At 37.0% G+C, this 19,110-nt stretch overlaps 1 protein-coding gene across 7 annotated transcripts in view; it reads left to right on the top strand.

Annotated features, from left to right (window-relative positions):
* Nucleotides 1-19,110, top strand: part of PPP6R3 (protein phosphatase 6 regulatory subunit 3) — a 76,730-nt gene that overhangs the window by 2,066 nt on the left and 55,554 nt on the right. For 2 of the 7 annotated variants that reach the window (XM_044426011.1, XM_044426009.1), the window contains exon 2: nucleotides 8,580-8,730. The exons of 1 other annotated variant lie outside the window; for it this stretch is intronic. The gene's annotated coding sequence lies outside the window, so the exon portion shown is untranslated. Of the gene's footprint in view, nucleotides 1-8,579; nucleotides 8,731-13,305; nucleotides 13,367-18,417; nucleotides 18,508-19,110 lie in introns of those variants that run through there. 4 more of the 7 variants (XM_044426008.1, XM_044426015.1, XM_044426014.1 and 1 more) reach the window with 4 other exon arrangements.

Here is a 19,110-nt window from a genome sequence, read left to right as displayed (position 1 = left end):
TAATGTATTTTAAACATTGCATTTTACTACTCTACACTACCTCTAATCTGTCACTTTTCATCTTGCTTTTCAGACAAATCTCAGACTGAAATTAATAATCTCAAGTCATAAACAGACAAAAATAATTTAGCACATCAGCTGTAAAAAATACCTTACTTTTCAGAGACTTAGATCAATTGATCATAATACTTTCCCTGCTATTGGATTTTGTAAGCTACAGAATTTGATTGATTGAAAGGCAGGATAACTAAATAAATTTTGATTTACCTGTTGGTTGGAAATACTTTAATGATTAAGACTTCTGTAGAATGGGAAGCTCCCAGTACTAGTGACAAGGCCAGTTCTGGTGTGGCATGGGCTGCAGGTATTTTTTGTCACTTGAAATTAAGGCTGCAGTTTTAACTGACTTACTTGGAAGGAATCTACATAGAACTCAATGGAACTTATTTCTGAGTAGGTTTGTGATTGTTTAATCAGTCTCTTTTACTGTTTTGAATAATTAATAAAAGGCAGGAATCATTTAAAAACTTAATCTGCATTCAAGCCAGTATAGGTTTTATGCTCTTACAGCTGATGTAGGAGAAATGAAACATGTTTTCAGATATGACATTAAAAGCATTGGAAAAGCTGAGTTCTAGAGTGCTTTGTGCTGCCTGATCCTAGGTAAAGTTGTGTTGTGCCCAGACCAAATGAAACCAGATGATAAAGGTACACTCCTGTGTGCAAATTGTTTTGAATACTTCAGCAGTATAGAAGCTTGTTAAGGCCAAAGTTCACTGGACACTAAGAATATATGATCATTTATTAAAAGTAGTTGTCCCCCTGTATTGGATGAACCCTACTGTGCTTGAAGGAGCAATTTAAAAACTTTTCTTTTGTGTTGTTTTCTTGGTATAATCCCCCACATTTTTTGCACAACCAGTGAAAATGTACAGATACCCATGCATTTTAGTGAGACAAATGCTGTAGTGATGGATGATTTGCATTTAGAAAAGGATGTGGGGGAAAGAATTGAGGCCTTCATGCCATGGTTTCATCCAATTCAGGGGGGAGCTGTGGTTCATTTTAGGAGTTTTAAAGTCAGGGGAGTTTTGCTTACAGATATCAAACATCTAATTTAACTTAGAGCTTAGACTGCTGTAAAAATTCTAGGTTCCTAGCCTCAACACTGAGTTTGAGATCAGGGGTTAGACATACTGACTCTGGAACCAGTGTATACTTGATCTAACATGCCTGAATTGTGTGCTTTTGTTTTAAAAAGTGGTATTAAAAGTTGTGATGTAGAATTATCTACATTAATGATCGTATATGTTCAGATCGGTTTAGCAAAACACAAGGACAGAATTCACAGTTGATACATGCAAAAGATATTTTGGCTTGCATAAGTATAATTGTGCTTTTTCATTTTGCAAGCCAGTATAGCAGTTAGAATGTTGGACTGAATTTCAGTAAATCTGGGTTTTAGTCTCCACAGATCCATGAAGCTCAGTGTGTGGCCTAATCTACCTCACAGAGTTATTGTGAGGAGAAAGCAGAGAGAAGCAGGATCATGCAAGCCACCTTAGGTTCCTTAAACAGGGGAAACATGGATATGCATGTAAAAATGAGTAAATAAAATAAAACTAGTAGATTGGAACCAGCTTCTTTTCTCTGGGAGGAGTGCTCTGATAGGGTACATCTGTTCAGAATGTGCCTTCCTGTGGAAGAAGGCAGATAGCACTGTTGTCATTTTCTCCCTTGTGCAGCCCCAAACATAACTTCTCCTTGTTCCAGAATATCTTCCCCCTCAGCCCTCAACCTTCCAGTACATAATTTTGCGTGACTACAGAGAGAGGAGGATATCTGCAAAAGCTGCCTCCTTCTGCACTCAACCAGGGACACTCAGTGGGTCACTTTTTTTGAATCTACCTTCAGTCTGGACAGGCTGAAACAGTGTATCTTGTTTTATTAGAATGTAATTTATATAATGTCAGGACTCACTATATAATCTATTATTTTGTAATTCTGAAAAGACATATCTGTTGGCTGGCATATAGTTGAAACAGAACAAATAGCAAATATTTTGCTGCCGTTATTAAGATGCCATTGTAAATAAATAAGGACTGTTAGTAAATATTATTGGTAGATGAATGGTATGGGTACATGTACACTTATGTCCATGAAGAGTTAAATAGAAATTTATCATTTGTCTAAGAATATTACCCCAAATTTTCCTCTTTTCCTATTTTATGTTTGCTTAATGAGTTAAAATTAATTCTCACTAGCATATTTGTAAGCAGTATAGTAGGGAAACTTGGGATGTTTTATGCTTAAGGAGTAGTGGACAATTTGTAGGCAAAAATATCTGGAGGAATACAACTCCCATCAATGTTAGCCTGCATAGCCAGTGGTGAGAGATTATGGGGGTTGTAGGTCAAAGTGTCTGGAGAGCCACGTGCTGCATATCCCTGACATAAAGAATAATCTCTGATTATTTAACAAATTAAGATAATCATGTTTACTCTTCATATATAGATTTTAATAGCAAACTAGTATTTCTCAATAGATCCAAATGCTTTTTGTACTGTCTGTTCTAACATCAGCTCTAAAGTAGGTTTATCAAGCAGGATATATATTGTTGATTACTAGAGAATCTCAGACAATATAAATGAGTATGGTAAGTCATTCTGACTTTGCTTGCAAAAGTGGATGCAAAGGTATGTAGAGGAGACTGTACTCAATCCAGCACAAATCTGTTAATTCATGGAAAGAACCCATGAATTGGCATTTTATTGTGAATCAGCTCAATGGCTCCTTGAGTTCCATGAAAGAAAGATGGAATATAAATAAATGATTGGATAAACCTGATTCCAGTTTAGTTAAGACTTTGGGCTTTCTAGTAACCAATGTGTGTGTTAAAAGAATGGATCAGATTTACTTGGAAATACTGAAAAATATCTAATAGCCTGTTGTTTTCTCAAAATGTTTAAAATTAATTGAGCACAGAAAGCAGGAATGTTCCACCTAAATTGTAGTTTAAAGTCTGTTTATCAGGAACTTTCTGCAGTTAAGCAAGTATCGACAAGGTAACTGGGTTTAGTCTGTTGAAATCATAAAATAATAAAACTCGGGATTTTAGTTTGTAATGATCCAGACCATGTTTTTTGGACAGCAGTGGGTAGACTTCCGGATTTTTGGATCTAATTTATTTTTTCCTAGAACCCCAAGATCCACTAGTCAAAAGATAGAGTGGGAAAAACGTGTTCTTTAAACAACAGGCTACAGTTATGCATGCTCAGCACCTGAGAGTTTGTTCTGAATATTGGAAGTTGGTTGACCTCTAGTCCTTTTAGACAAGTCCAGTCACTGATACCTTTGGCTCCCCTCATTTTAGCAAATTCTTTAGGTGGAAAGTCATTTTGTTGCTATTATAACTTGCTAATCTAGTGTAAGCAGGCCTCTGGAGCTCTCTTTCATGTGTGTTCCAAGGAACACTGGGGCCCATACACCTGAAGACTCCTACCTGCCCATTAAGATCTGGGAATGAGTGTTGATGTATAGAATAATCTTTCTTTCCCCCCCCCCCCCCCCCGGCAAACTATCAGAGCATGGGAAGATATGAAGAGAGTTAGTTCTGGGGGCTGCAGTATATGGGTTGTGTTTGTTTGTAATTCTCTTGGCAACTTTGTTTATTTTGTTCATTTTTGTTCTGTTTATATTAGTTTTTCTTTTGCTCTGTATTTTCTCTTCTATGTAATGGTAATCAATAAAAAGAAAAAGAAGGAAATGAGGTCCTTTGAGAGAGCCATCCCTAAGGCAAGTAAAAGGAATTGCATTTAGAAGAAGGGCTTTCTCACTGGCTGCTCCTAACCTTTGGAACTGGTATCCTAAGGAGATCCACCTGGTGCTGTCTCTGGTTTCACTTCAGCACCAAGCAAAAACCATCCTCTTCACAGATTTTATGAAACCTGAATTTAAAACCTGATTTGTAAGTCCTCATTCTGCACCAACAGATTTTCTCCCCTCTTCCCATTGTACTTGTACTGTGAGTTGTACATTGATGTTGTTAACTGCTTAGAGAGTCCTGTCAGGTTACTGAACCAGCATATAAATTTGAAATTAAATAAAATACATCCCTTTGCTTAGGCTTTCCTTCAGTTCCTTAGGCTTTCCACTCACACTGCTCTATTCTACTTTTCTTGTAAAGTTTTAAATCAATATTATATATCATATGTATTTTTAACGTAAATTGTTTAGAGATCTTAGGGTAGATACATAATAAGAAAGACTGATAGTTTGGGATCAGCCCTCTGCCCAACCAGGGTTTAGGAATTCTCCTCATGTACTGTCTTTAGCACTCTGATCCTGGTCTTTTGACCACAGTTCTTTGCTGTATCCAAAGCAGGGAATTATAGTTTAATGTCTGCTTACCAATCAGATTTTTAAATCACTGTTTGATCCTGATTAGTAAACATTAAATCTGACTTCCCAGACTTAGAGGTAATGGGGTTTGTTATTCAAAGAGAGACTAAAAGCAGCAGGATGTTTGTGGCACCTTAAAGACTTAACAGCTGTGATAAATCTGTTAATGTTAGGATGCCCTAAGGCTTCCTGATTTAAAAGTTTGAGTTACTGTATTTATTTAAGTTAAATGTTCTTTTCTAGGCTTGGTAGTATATTTGCTAGCAGGGGTCCCAGCACAGCCATTATTTATAAATTCCCTCTGCTTGGAATGGCTTCCTTGTGTTGAGTTTTTGAAGGAGGCGCAGAGGTGTAGTCCAACCATTTTCTAGAAAAACCTCAGCGGATATGTGTGTGTCTTTGTTAGGGATAATGGACTGGGGCATCTGTTGTCCATTAGGGAGTGGATTTGGACAACCTTAATTTCCAGGTAGGCTAGAAGATTTGTATAATTCCTTTGTCATAAGCAAAAGACTGATCTGTGCTTTTTGTTAAAGTGCAGAGAGCTTTGAGGAAGGCAATGTGCAGGCAGAGAAAATAGTTTTCTTTACTTCAGCCCACAGTTCTTTTCAGTTCATGGAGAGCTTGAGAGAAAGAAGGGATACTCTAACTTTCTTTGAATGTTGCAGGAGACAGCAGAGGCAAAGTACTGCTAGTATCTAAAGAAGTCTAGCGTGAGGCAAAGAACAAGCCACCTCCTGCCTTATCAGGAGGGGTGTTTGTTTTAGTTTTTTTTTGGGGGGGGGGTTGTGTATAGGTAACAGAGCTTGGCATGGTGGTAACTATGGGTAAAATATTAGTTAAGGAAAACTGTCTTGCTAAAGAATTCAATCTTGTGAGGTTGGGGCATTGATACTGTTAAATGTTGCTAACCTCCTTGAGTGATAAGTTCCAGAGACAACACCTGCCTAACTTTGGCTTCCTTTGGATTTATTTACAAATATACTAGCTTGAACATATATAGGAGCAAACAGTTTAAGCACATGTACAAGCAGCAGATCTTCTTCACAGTAAGAAGAGAGGAAGTTCTACATCCCCTGATGTTTTTAACATATCAGCTCTCTATTCTGCTGTATTGTGTTCTGTTCCCAAAACTCTCTCATCCCTCTTATTCTCTGACACACATGCACTTAGCTCTCCCTTTTGGCTTAAGGGGGTGATGAGTCACCAAAAGTGATCCTTTCCTTAAAGGCCACTTTACCTTTAATTTTTCTGGTAACAGATGTGGCTGGCATATGGAAATGTAAGCATTGATTTTGGCCACCTTGGTCCTGACTCATCTGTACCCCAGATTCTGTGAGATCTATAAAATAGTAGTCTTACAACAAACTTTTTTTTACTGGGAAGTATTGGAGCAGTAATTTTATCATAACTAGCATATATTTGTCAAGGTGGGTAAAAGCAGCTATTACAAGCACCTTGACAAATCATTTAAAATGTCCCTTAAAATAGCTTAATGGAATGTTGTTATACTTCTATAAAATTTAATATAGAAGCCTAAATATGCAGTCTCTTAATCTGAATCCATGACCTTCCACTTGCATGTATTAAGCCCTGTTACCCTGTATTTAAAAAATGAGCAGGATGTAAAATATGATTTTTGAAGCCAAGTATACATGCATTAGGAAAAAAACATACTTAGTGTTCAAATTGTGAATTCTTAGACTGTCAACTGAAGGATGGAGACATCTCTTTTTGATATTGCAAGAGAAAATTGTTCTGCCTCATAACTATTCCCTTTGGCTCTGAAAGGCTGAGGGAATTGGGGTCCCATGTAAAAATGGTGATTATCCTGAAATTTTCCTAAAAATTAAAATGCAACTTGTGAGTACAGATTACAGCAGTTTAAAGTTGCTTAATGCTTTTCCCACTGGCTAGCTTTTGAATATCCCTCCTCATCCTGCTTCTCAAATTAAATTTGCAGCCCTTCATATCTGAATTACAGCTTTTTACAAAAGCTGTCATTAGACTGGACATGTCTTACTTAGTGTTACTCTTGTTCTCCAAGTAAGTGATCTTGCTTGGTTGTATTCACATGTGTGTATGTGAAGTGCTGAACAGACATTCTGAATTTCAGAAATGCTTGAGCAGATACAGCTTGTAATGCAAAAAACATGCACTGTCTCACCAGAGATTTTTCAGCTTGTCCCTTGGTAGTGTTAAGGTCATTTTGCAACTAAATAGCATATCCTTAATAGTTAAAGCAACCAATTACTATATTCATGTTCAAGTAGTAAAGAAATTATTGAAAATTTCATTGACATTACAAGGGAAAACAGCAATTTTTGAATAATTCCACTTTGATCTAGTAGGAGTTGTTCATCTGAGGTTTATAATAAAACTATCCCAAGTAGAAGTTTCAATTGGTGCTTAAATCGAAGGTGATTGTAATTAGTGGGCATTCAGTAAAAGTCATTGTTGTTCAGTTGCAAGGTCGTGCCCTTCCCATTGTGACCCATGGACAACATTCCTCCAGGCTCTCCTCAGTAAATGTATCTCTGTGTGAATATAAACTAGTTGGATTCTAAGTATTCTGAGTGCCTCAGTTTTGTAAAACCATTTTGAGGCAGTGAGCACTTTACACAACTATATTGCTCAGGGTTCTTGAGCAGTTGGCTATGGAATTCAAACAGGATATAATCTTGTATATATCTACAGCACAGTATGTACATTAGCAGTTGGTTTCCATATGAGACATACTCTTCAGTTAAAAAGAAACTGAAAATTTGGTCGGGATAGCATGCAGTTCCTCTTAAATTGTCATTAGAAGAGAGAATTCAAAACCAATAATCATGAACCAGTATGGTGGTACTGATTATGGTTATAATGGTCAAGATTGAAAGATGCCTTTCTACATACCCAATGCTCTTTTTTCTTTGAATAGCAGATGACCACACCATGCTGTAATACATATATTGCTTTTCAAATCACCTCATTTTCAGAAGTGGCTTACTAGGTGGCATTGGGAACTGCTGCTTCACAAGCTTCCCAAGTCTCCTTGGATACGCAGTATTATTGTCCAGTTATTTTGATCCTGGCTGTGGTTTGCATCTTAGTAACTTTAACTGTAGCTGTTGTACAGTATACTGAAGTACAAATATCTGCCTGTTTAAAAGTTTTCCTGTAGAATTCTTAACATGCTAAAAACGGTCAGCGAAATAGAGTAGTAATCCTATATGGAAATGTTGTTGCTTTGGAAATTAGACTTTTCCTTTTGATGCCTGTAATCCTATTCCAAACTTCTTCAGGTCTAGAAAAGATAATAAAAGCTGAGTACAATGATATTTCAGACCTGGAAGTTTTTGGGTATTCCAGTGGTTGCTGTAGAAACCTTATATGTGCTGCAGATGGCTCCAGCAACTTCTCTGAATGCAGTTCAAGAAATCACCCCCTCCCCCCATTGCCAGGCAGTAATGCATTTTTTCAGAAAAGCACCAACTTCATATTGGCTGTGGACTGTTATATTGTGGTCATTTTCAGGTAAGTTGTTATGTTGGTAAGCATGGATATTTTGAAGGATCAGCAAAATTGTACTGTTTAACAAATGTGCATTTTTCTGCTTGATTTCTAGGAATGTGTATGGCTGAAATACATACTATTTAATGTTTGCATGTGTACATATATGTAATCTCCAACACTTCATAAAATATATATTTGTTCATATGTGTTTTGGTATTTCTAATGGTTTTATGAATCTTAGGTTTTGCATGAGTCACTATGTAGTGAATTCAAATAGGAACATTTTATTTTGGCTGAACATATGCATACATGTACAATATTAGATGTCTTAATATCAAAATATGATTATGTATTAAATAATATTAGTATATATTGGAATATTTTTATGAAAAAGTGTGCTGATGTGAAATGTTGAGCTATGCCACCACGTTACCATTGTTTTAAAATATTGTACAAGAATGATGCAATCCTATTAATGTTTAGACAGAAAAAGTCATATAACTCCCAGCATTGCTAGCCAGATAAGAAAAGATAGCAGTACAAGTTGGGCTTTTACATTCTGTCCATTAATTTGTACTCTGAATAGCCCTCAATGTAATAGATCTACATTTCTGTTTTAACTTGAAGTAGCTCATGAAATCCTGGTTGACATTATGAAATTGTCTTGTGTTTTCTTGTAGGAAGAAATCTGCTTCATTTTAACCTAATTCAGTCTGCTAATCTGCTGCTACTGTAGATTGAAAGATTTTGCTGTTGCCAGGGTATCCTGTAATGGGCAAGAAGCCACAAAGAATAGATTTTTTTTTTCTTTTTAAACTTTTCTGTTAACAGGTAAGAAATGTCAGTAAGTTTGCCTTTGTAGATAAAGGTTTATGCTTTAGTGCCTGCTTCTCAAAACATTGACTAAATATATGACACTTTAGAAATTCCTTCTATATTATATTCCTTGCTAATATATATATATATATATTCCTATATAATATATATGTATATATATTATATATTCCATATTTGTTTATTTGCTTTTCCTTTAAGTAGTTTTCCTTCTTGTATATGATGCTTTTGGTATGTCTATCTTTTTCTGAGTTTTTTAGTTACAGTGTAGGTTATCTGTATTACTAGTGACTTGAATTCACTTTAGGATCAATATAGCATTGACATTACAAGTTACTAATTTGGTTTATGCATATAGTAGCAGTGCACAACCTGATCTGAAACTTAAGCTCAATTTTGGAACAGGATTGAAGTATTGTGTTGCTGGGAAATAATCCATGATTAAGTCATGTGCATGTTCACTATACTAAATCTGATTGAATAGGATTGCTTGGTTTAATTCCTTTGTGTGAAAAAGGTTTTGCGTTCAGTTGAAATTTGCTGCTGTTTCTTCATAGATGAGCTTTTGGGTCTGTTGGAATGTGACATTCACTGCTATCATAGATAAGGCTTGTTTACATTCTCAGGTATTGTGACACTGTTGCAAAATCGGGTTAAAGCACTGCTACCTGCAAAAGTATTTAAATATTTGCTAACTATCTGGTAGAAAACATTGTTTCTTCAATGCAAGCATAGTCTGCTAACTGGAGGGCTTCTGTGAAAACTAGATAAATATATAGCTACCACAACAAGATGTTGAAGTCCCTTCATCCAAGCAGTGAAAGTTCATGCTTCTGCCAAACAACTGAAAAGAGTGCTGCTTGCCCGGGAATGAGATAACTAGGAAGGAGAGTTGTTAACCTCTTCCTACAGTTCAGATGTAGCCAGGGTTGCTGTTCTCACACTACTAATATGGTTGATCAGTTGTTGGGAGTGGGGAAGGTAGGAGAATCAGAATTATATTTTGCAGAACTGTAGAATTCTGCTGTAGAATGCATAGTATGGTTAAGGCTGACAGAAATTGTGACAATATAAATGACATTTTATGGGCTGTTCTCAGTTATATAAAAGGAAGACCACCTTATTTGCACTATTCCTCCTACAGTTGGATTGTAGAAAATATATATGGTAATTAAAAGGGTGAGAGTAGCTTCTAGATATTATAATAGGTGCAACAGCTCAATTTTTGATGGTGACAGAACTGGGACTGAAAAATATGTATACAAGAGTATGCTAATGATAGAGTTAAAAATTTGCTGTTATTAAAATGACATTTCTAATAAGATGTTGACTTGAATGTAAAGCAGTCCACGATTTAAAACTAGGAGTCAAAATGTGTGCCAACATTTCTAGGAGAAAGTTATAGTCCTTGCTGAAATTAAGAGATGCAGGGGTTAAAGCATTTGGAAAAGTACCATACTTGCCTGAATGTAAGTGCCTGGCCAGAGTGTGTGGATGTGTGAGGAATCTTCTGGGGATGGAAATCTGTTGGATTCCCTAGGATCAGCTCCCCAGACTCAGGCCTGCTTTCTTGCAGCCACTTCTAGGCAAGCATGCCTGATGTTCATGCACTGCTCACCAGGAATTGAGCCCTGCATGACCACTGCAAAAACAGTATTCATCTTTTGTGCATGTGACTTCCAGCCTTTCTTTGTGCTGTGCATGGTGCGGAAGAAAGTTGCCAAGCATACAGCCGGGATTTTGTAAGTGTTCATAGCCTTCCTTTCAGTTTGGCTCGCTTTCTGAAGATGGATGGATTCTGTGGAGCTTCATTGCAACACTACCAGTGCATAATGGTGGCCTATAAATTTGGAAAATGCCATGATAATGCAGACACAAGCTACAAAAATGATAAGCTTTATAAATGAACCAAGAATTAAATGCATTCTGAACATACAGTGCTTCTTATCCAAGGAAAAGCTTCTTTAGGGTGTTGTCTGTATTACAAAATCTTCGTAGTTCAGGGCACAGAATTCTGTTCACGGGTCATTTTAATTAGAACAAAATAAATTAGGGCATTGGCTTATGTATCCATTATAGTGAAAATATTAACAAACAGAAATGTTCCCTTGGATTTAGCAAGATGAACGTCTTCAGCCAGAGTGCTTAATTTGTGTTTTTGCTGCAACTGTATAGGGTTTATGTAAGGAACACATAATGTAAACCATTGGGTGCATTCACATAACATGGCAAGTTACTGCATTGTTAACCGTCATTCACAGTTGTTTTACCATCATCTCCCCAGCATACAATCAAGTAGGTTCTATGTTGTTATCGTTTCCATGCCCCCCCATCTTCCTGTTGTAGGCACCTATTCCATCAGCCAGTGTACCTGAAATTCAGTCCCAAGGTGCATTGCTCCCAGTTTACATTGCCTTCCTTTTCTTTATTGGTTCACCCATGGAGGCTGGATAGCTGGAGTGATTTCTAGAGTTGTTACTCTTTCCAGGTTGCACAGCAGGACTCAGACAACATGATAAACCACAGTGATATGGAGAAACCATAGAATAAACAATTGTTTCTTATTATGGATTCTAAAGACCAAACATGGTGAACTACTACAATGAAGTTAGGAAAATATGACAGACCAGTGATTGTAGATAACCGTCATGGCTTGTCATGTTGCCTGAACCTAATTGAGTAGTTAGGCTCAAAGTTTTGAACTTTGCTGAGGATTTTGAAAATGGTTTAGATTTTTATGTTATATGCCTGCATATGGTTTCCCATTTAAGGGACAGATTGGGCCCAACTGTTCTTAGTTTCACACATCAGGACTGCATGCAACCGCCCTTACACAAAGGTGGCCAGGACTGACAAGCAGGCATAGAATAGGGAGGATAATTTCTTTCAGTCACATTTTCTTTAAACGTTTATTAGCATACTTAAAGCAATGTCTACAGATGAGTATAAACTTTGAACATGGTAGAAGGAACTGAAGTTAGTCTTGGGCTTTCTCAATATTATAACAAAGTTGTAGGTAATTGTGGATTTCTGTAGGTAGTTTTCTGGAGACTGGATCCATAATTGCATGTGGTCCATTGAGATCCTATCTCTAGCAATGCAATGGTTCTTTATGTTACTCTGTAATAGAGCATGGAAATTCAGCCTTATGAGCTGAAAAAAATTAGGTAATTCATACAATCTGAAAATGTTTTGTTTTGAACATCAAGATCACATACCAGAGGATTTGAGGCAAAAACAAAGTTAGGGTAAACCTCTGCTTTCTCCTGTTTGGAAAATAGTAGCACACAGTTTATGAAGTTCCAGTTTTCCTGTTCAGTGGTAAAGGATGTTTAAGTGGGATACCATTTAATAGGTAATCATAGATACTGCAGTCAGGTAGACATTAATCTACAGAAGTGGGAAACCAGTTGCCATACATTGCAATATCAACAAAATTAGAAGTAGACTTCATTTTATTAGAACTTGTTTTCAGATTTTTTCCTTTCAGAAGGCATTGGTTCACTCCATTGAAACTTTGTTAGCTGGGTTTGTGACTTTTGATTTGAAAATTAAACATTTAACTTTGTATCCACTTCATTTCATGTTTACAAGACCTGATAATTTATTTAGCTTTGACATTGACCTAGTTTGTACAGAAAGCCAATTCATGCTTGGATTGTTGAACCCATGAATTGACAGGGCTGCACCACAGCAAGTGAGGTGCTGTATCCCTCATGCTCACTTTCATTTTTGTAAATTGTCCTGGAATACCCTGTTATTTCACGCAGAATACAACTCCAAAACTCTTGATTGTTGAAGGAAATGTTGCATCACACATTGCATTGTTAATTAAAGTGGATACAAAGTAAAGCAGTGTACCTGTTGCTGTACAGTCGCAATTAACCATGAGTTATTTAATCCATAGTTTGTTGTTTCATATGCTTTGTGTTGTCTTATACTATCTCATACATGTGCATGGAGATTGATGGGCATAATGGGACACTTTTTGTGTTAATCCTGAATAAAATGCTAATTGTTGAAGTAGGATGCAAGAGTTTGAGGAATTGTTATGCAGAGGGGGAAGGCCTGACAGAGGTCTTTGTCTTGCATGTGCTGCCTCTCCTCCAATATACAGAAACTTAAATATGGCATATATCTCTCATGCATTTTCATGAAAGCAATTGTGAAATTGTGATTTTAAACTTAAAATCATGTCCAGATACAGATGTAATTTTGGAATGAAGGTACTTTGTTAAAAAATTACTGTTGCAGTAAATATATCTACAGTGTAACTGAAGATGGGAACTTGAAGATTTTATTGGAAGTACCTTTAACTTAATCACAAAGGTGTTTCATTTTTTATGTATTTGCTATAGAATCTGAAATTCCTGGGACTTTCAGTTGGCTATTGTTTCAGGCCCACTTTTTCTTTTAAAGGCATAACAGTGTAATCTGACCTCTGAAATTAAGTTTCCATGATTGCTTAATGGCAGTTGAATTATAATTGAGAGTTTGGAACTCAATTTCATTTATTTATTTTGTGGAAGTCTTTGTTTATAGTAAGCACAACCTCTTTGTTTGTCTTTGTAGTCCCTCAGATGGATTCCTAGTCTGTCCATAACATCTCTAGGACCTTCTAGAACACCAGTGGGTATGATAAGAGATGTGTTTATAACTTTATGTATACATTGGTAGGGTCTAAGCTGTTGATGACTGAATAGGAAAAGAGAACTTAAGAGTTGTGGGGGACAGCTTTAATGAAAAGGTCAACTCAGTTTGTAGCTTCTGTGAGAAAGGTGAATTCCATGTTGAACATAATTAGAAAAGGAATTGAAAATAAAATTGTTGATATTAAATTGTTTTTATTCAAAGCTGTGGTTCAGCCACACTTGGAATAGTATGTACAATTCTGGTCACTACACCCTCATCTCTTTTTGAGAGTTGGAAAAGGTACAAAGTGGGGCAGGCAACAAAAATGATCAACTGTAGCAGTTTGCTTGTGATGAGGAGTTTCAAATATTAGAGTGCTTAACTTAAACAAGTGAAGTAGAGACATCATGGATGTGTATAAAATTATGCATGGTATGGAAAAATGAAATAGGAGAAGTTTTCTCCTCAATACCATAAAGCAGGATCATTCTATGAAGCTGAATGGGGTGAGTTTCAAGACAGATGAAAGATAGTATGTAGTTTACGTTTACAATGTAATTTGTGTAAGGTAAAGCTGTCAGTATTTTCGATGGCTATTTTTTAGCTGTAGTAACAAACGTGGGTTGATGCTTCTGTCTGGTCCTTCTGTGAACAGTGCTGAACAAGATGTGTTTTGTTGGACCTAGCATGGTTCTTAATGTTTGTATGGCATGTTTTCCTATTGTGATACTTGACTGCAGGTTTGAAAGGATGGGCCACCGAGTTTCATGGTTCAACAGGTGTGACTGTACTTACTAAATGAAAATATCCTTATGTATTCCTTGTGATATCCAACTGGGCTAACTGAGTTTGGGTGGGTGACCATGCTGAAGTTTTGTCTGTAAGGCAACTGATCTGTCTGTCTTGTCATAATTTATGCTGAAGTCTTTCAAGGAGATGGAAAACTCCTCCTGGAAAAATGGACTAGTTAACATACTAGGATTAAATGATTGCTAGGAAGGTTAAAAAAATGAAAGAATGCCATACTATCTCCTGTGATCAAAAGAAACTTCTACAGGTTAGTGGAACAGAGGGACAACAACTTGGGGCAGACTCAGGAAGGGATAGAATGAGGGAATCAATAGACGAAGCCAAGAGAACTGCAAGTAAGTTCCCGACCTTTTATTAAACTAAAAGCACCATATATACTGATGTATAAGTTAAGTGCAATATTTTGGACTGTTTTTCCGGTGTTTGTCATATGCCGGGCATATAAGATGACCCCCCCTTTTTTTTACTTGCTTATTTCTGGTTTTGGGGTCCTCTTGTACACCAATATACAAGAGTATGTCTCTAGGGGAAAAAAAATCTCTAGAGACTTTGTGTCCACTGAGATGAAATACATGATTGTGGCTGGCTAGTGCCATGACAAAGAGCGTAGCATCTCCAAACAGAGTCCCTAGAGATACTCATATTTTCTAGAGATATTCACTTTTTTCTAGAGGTATTTGTGGTTTTTCCACTTTTGCAGGCGTTCTGCAGTTTCAGGCATCCATTGGGGGGTGTAGAACCTATATCTTGTGACTATGAAGGTTCCGCTCTATTATGAAAAACGTTCATTTGGCATATAAGAAGTCCTCCTCCTGCTGATGTTGAGGTGAAGATTTTTTTTTTTTTTTTTGAGGTGAGGATTTTTCAGTATTGGACCATGTTTCCCTCCAAGTCTTTGTTGTTCCTTGTTGTAAAGTCATCTGAGTTATGTTGTTCCCAGTCCAGCACTCTTAATTCCCAAGCCACATTGGCTTTGTGTATTCATGATATAGCCATATGAACAATATACATGATTCAGTAGAAAACAATGTTGTTAATATAGTTGCAACATATCTGAACAATAGCGTTTTTCTTTGTGTTGTCAAAGAGCAATTTGTAACTCTCTTTTTAGTTGAGACTTCTGCATAGTGTTTGCTTCATAGCACTTTTCCTGCATTTGGCTAAGATTTGTTCATTTGGGTTGCTGTTAAGACCTGCTTTTCCTCTCTCAGCTTTGGTGTACTGAACCTGTTTTCCCTTTTCATGTGCTTTCAGTGTTTTCTGAGGTTTATAACATTCTTGAAAACAGATGCTGCTTTACTTAATATACTTTGTGCAATTCAGTTTTACTGTCATGTAAAAGTACTTACAAACTTTCTAAATAGCATCATGGTATTAGCAGAATCATGTCAGGGTTTCTGCCAGAGTCTGCAGTGCAATTTTGACATGTGGAATGTATCCCTACCTGACTTTTTTTTGTGGGGTAGGGAGGGATAATAATTTCACACCTGCATAACGACTAAATTTGTAAGTGTAGTCCTAATCATGATCTTTATACAATAGACTTAATACATTCAGTGTACTGTATACAATAGTAGCTGCATATTTGCCTTCTTGTGCAAGCATTACTGAATGCTAATTGTTTCCTTTTGGCTAAATAAACATAATATTGAGACCCCAAGGATGCTGTGTACCTCTTTGTCTACTTTTTAAACTGAGGTGACTTTTTTCCAGCAGATGAAATGACTCAAATTTACTTATTTATATTGGTTACATTAATTTTCTGACTTTCTTAGAAAGAGCCCACAGCAGTATACCTGACCCTCCTCTCCATTTTGTCCTTGCAACCATTCTATTTGGTAGGTTAGTCTGAGAGTCAGTGAGTGACCTAAAGCCTTCCAATGAACATTATGGCTGACTAGGGACTAGAACTCAGGTCTCCTAAGTCCTAGTCAAATACTTTAGGCAATGTATCACACTGGAGATTTTCATGGACACCCAGGAAAGCTGTGAAGATTACCAGCAACTCTTATTGGAGGAGCCATTTTCCACTTCAGACCCTTCCCTTTTTGTGTGCAGTCCCTAGATGGTTGAAACATTCTATACAATGTCCAGCCTGTGTCTGTGTACTCCAGATGTTGCAACAAAACTTGCCAAATAATTTTTATCTGGTTCCTGAGAAAAGCAATTGACCAATGATGGCACTACACAGTACCATCATAACCACTTTGGGGCCTGTATCTGGAGGTAATAAAGGACTTGACTCTCTTCTGCTTTATTGCAGATTTCATTTCACTGAGCTTAGACCATGTTGGAAACAATGAGTAAGTCTCATGCTTGAAAAATCCCTTGGGATAACATGACAGTTCTGGGATAGCAGTGCACAATCTAGGGAATAGAAGTAGAGTTGGAAGTAGCCTATAAGGCCATTGAATCCAACCCTCTGCATTGCTTCTACAGGTTGTCCTCTGTTTGGCTGCAGGCCTGTGCCTTTTTAGCTTAGCAAAGGTGACTTGACATCTATAGTTCTTCTTTTGAAGAATGGTTATAGTTTTCTGTGCTCTCTAATTGTTTTTTATTATTAAATATTTCTCATTAAAAAGAGGTTCTAGTGTTCCTGAGCTGCTATGTATGTACTTTTGATTGTATCCTTTCAGTTGGAACTCATTATGTCCTTGGTAGCCAAAGTTAAGAGGTCACGACTTGTTTTTCCTAAATTGGTTTCTTATGTCATTAATGTGAGTGAACAGAGTTAGCCCTGTTAAGTTCTTTGGACTTTTGCTCGGTACTTGATCATATTGACTTGGACATTTCTTGCTAGGGAGAGCATCTTCAAATTTCTGTGTTATCTGTACCTCAGATCTTATTACCATCCAGTGCCTCAGAGATAGTTTCTCTGTAACTCCCATTGCATCCTCTGTCTGTGTTAACTGAGGTGTTTACTTAGTCATATATTTAGCCAAGAGTGCCCTGATGCAGGCTAGGTGCTTCATATAATGTGCTATAAACAGTGCAGAAGTTTGATATGCAACTGGATATGACTGTGGTAAATTGCACATTTCTAGTGTAAACTGAGAACCACTGTACATGGTAACATGATCAAGGATAAAGACCCGTGGAATCAGTTGTAACAGTGGTTGACACTTTGTGAAAGTTCCTTCTCAAATTGTTCTTACCAATTTGTGTAAGTGTATAGACTCAAGTTCAAGAACAGTTGATCAATACTGAAATTGGAGTCCCCCCGTTTGAATTTTACACACCATGCAGTGACATCTGGTCTCTTCTCCATTAGACACAGTCTCCTTCTGTCTGCTGAGTGCATGGTATTGCAACATGATGAGAGCAGGGGTGGGCATCTTACAGCCATCCAGATGTTTCAGGCTACAAGTTGCCCGCTCATGACTTAACAGTCAAGCCAGCAGTAGGGATGGCTGTTACCCGACTGCTGTCTACAAGCCACTCTCCTAAGCATTTAATGGGGTAGATTAATTGTGGACTTTACAAAATGTATTTTGTTTTATCTAGTGTTAGTCTAGCTTTTAATGAATTTATTCTAGAATAGATTAACATTTGATACAGTGGTTAGTCAGCTACAAACCAGGTGCCTAGTTTGGTTTCAGGTGTTAAACATCAGCTTTATCTACAGTTGTGGAATGGTTGATAATGACAATAAAATGTACTTTTCAAAAACAGGTGCAAGTGCAGTTGCTGTCATAAAGACTTTTAACTGTGTCTGAATGGGAAAAATTCCTCTCCATGAAAGAAAGTTCGTTGTTGTTGAACCAGCTGTTATCAACATAGCGTACATTTGTTAATTACATAGATTACATATTTCAGTTGAGGCTTTTGAAGTAATTGAAAGAAGGCTAAAGCAGCAAGGGCACAGCTCTCTACTCTTTTCTTACAGTGGATGTTGAGGAGGCAGGCAGTTGTCGTTAGTGTGATGATGACTGTAGTTTCTCTGTGCCAGGAGGGATCACCATGGGCTTCTTGAACCACAGACTCTCATCCTAGCCCCATGCATATATTCAGTTTGGGATTTGGCTTGGGGCCCTAGTTTCATAGCACCTTTGCATTAGTCAGGTTTGGGTACTGAAACACCTTATATCTATCATCTACCTTATACTAACATTTCCATACCTCGACTGTAGCACAGAAAGATTTGTTCAGAAGGGATACATGTATAAGGGTGCCAAGTTTTATACTTTTAACCCAATGTGTATGATTTTAGCTGTAACCACAGCATTTTCCCACTCTTTGCAGAGAAATAGCTGGTCATTGACTTGTGTAACGTATGTGAAAGTGAAAAGTGGAGTGCTTTAAACTTCAGGAAAGTTTTTAAAACTCTTGTATGTAAGTAACATGTTAGATTAACCTACTTAACCAAAACCAAGTATGCAAAAATATTTAGAGGGTTTGCTGTGTTTAACTGCAACAGTTAAACACAATTAACTAGAATTTTGAGTAGCTAGATATATACTATCGACTTCCTTAAAACTTGGCCCGTATTTATGGCAATGAGCATGATGAGGATAGTCTGACTGAAAAGGATGAAATTAACATGTGAAACATTTTAGCCTCTTATTGAACCTTATTTTTAATTTATACTAGTGTAAATATACTGTTTGTCCTAGCCTAGACTGCAATTTTGTACATGCTGTCCTTGTGAGTAAACATCATAGAACTCACAGGCCTGACTTTCAAACAAAATTAGGAAGCTTCTTTGCATCTTGAACTGGAGGCCAAATAGCACAGATTCTAAAAGCATTTGTGTCTGTGACAGCCTTCCACTGCCTTTCAGATGTGTTGGAGTACAACTTCGATAATACCTAGCCAACATGATTAATGCTATGCTGTCTGGGGCTGGTGAGTGCTGTGATTCAACACATTTGTAGATTTGTAGTTTTTGAAGGCTGGTTTGTAGTAAACTCTGCAATTTCTATTTCCAAACTGGAA

The sequence above is a fragment of the Varanus komodoensis genome, unplaced genomic scaffold (assembly GCF_004798865.1).
Source record: "Varanus komodoensis strain SLA01 unplaced genomic scaffold, ASM479886v1 scaffold16, whole genome shotgun sequence".
NCBI classification, from domain to species: Eukaryota; Metazoa; Chordata; class Lepidosauria; order Squamata; family Varanidae; genus Varanus; species Varanus komodoensis.
Note: the sequence above shows the minus strand (reverse complement) of the source record. Positions and strands in the feature narration are given on the sequence as shown.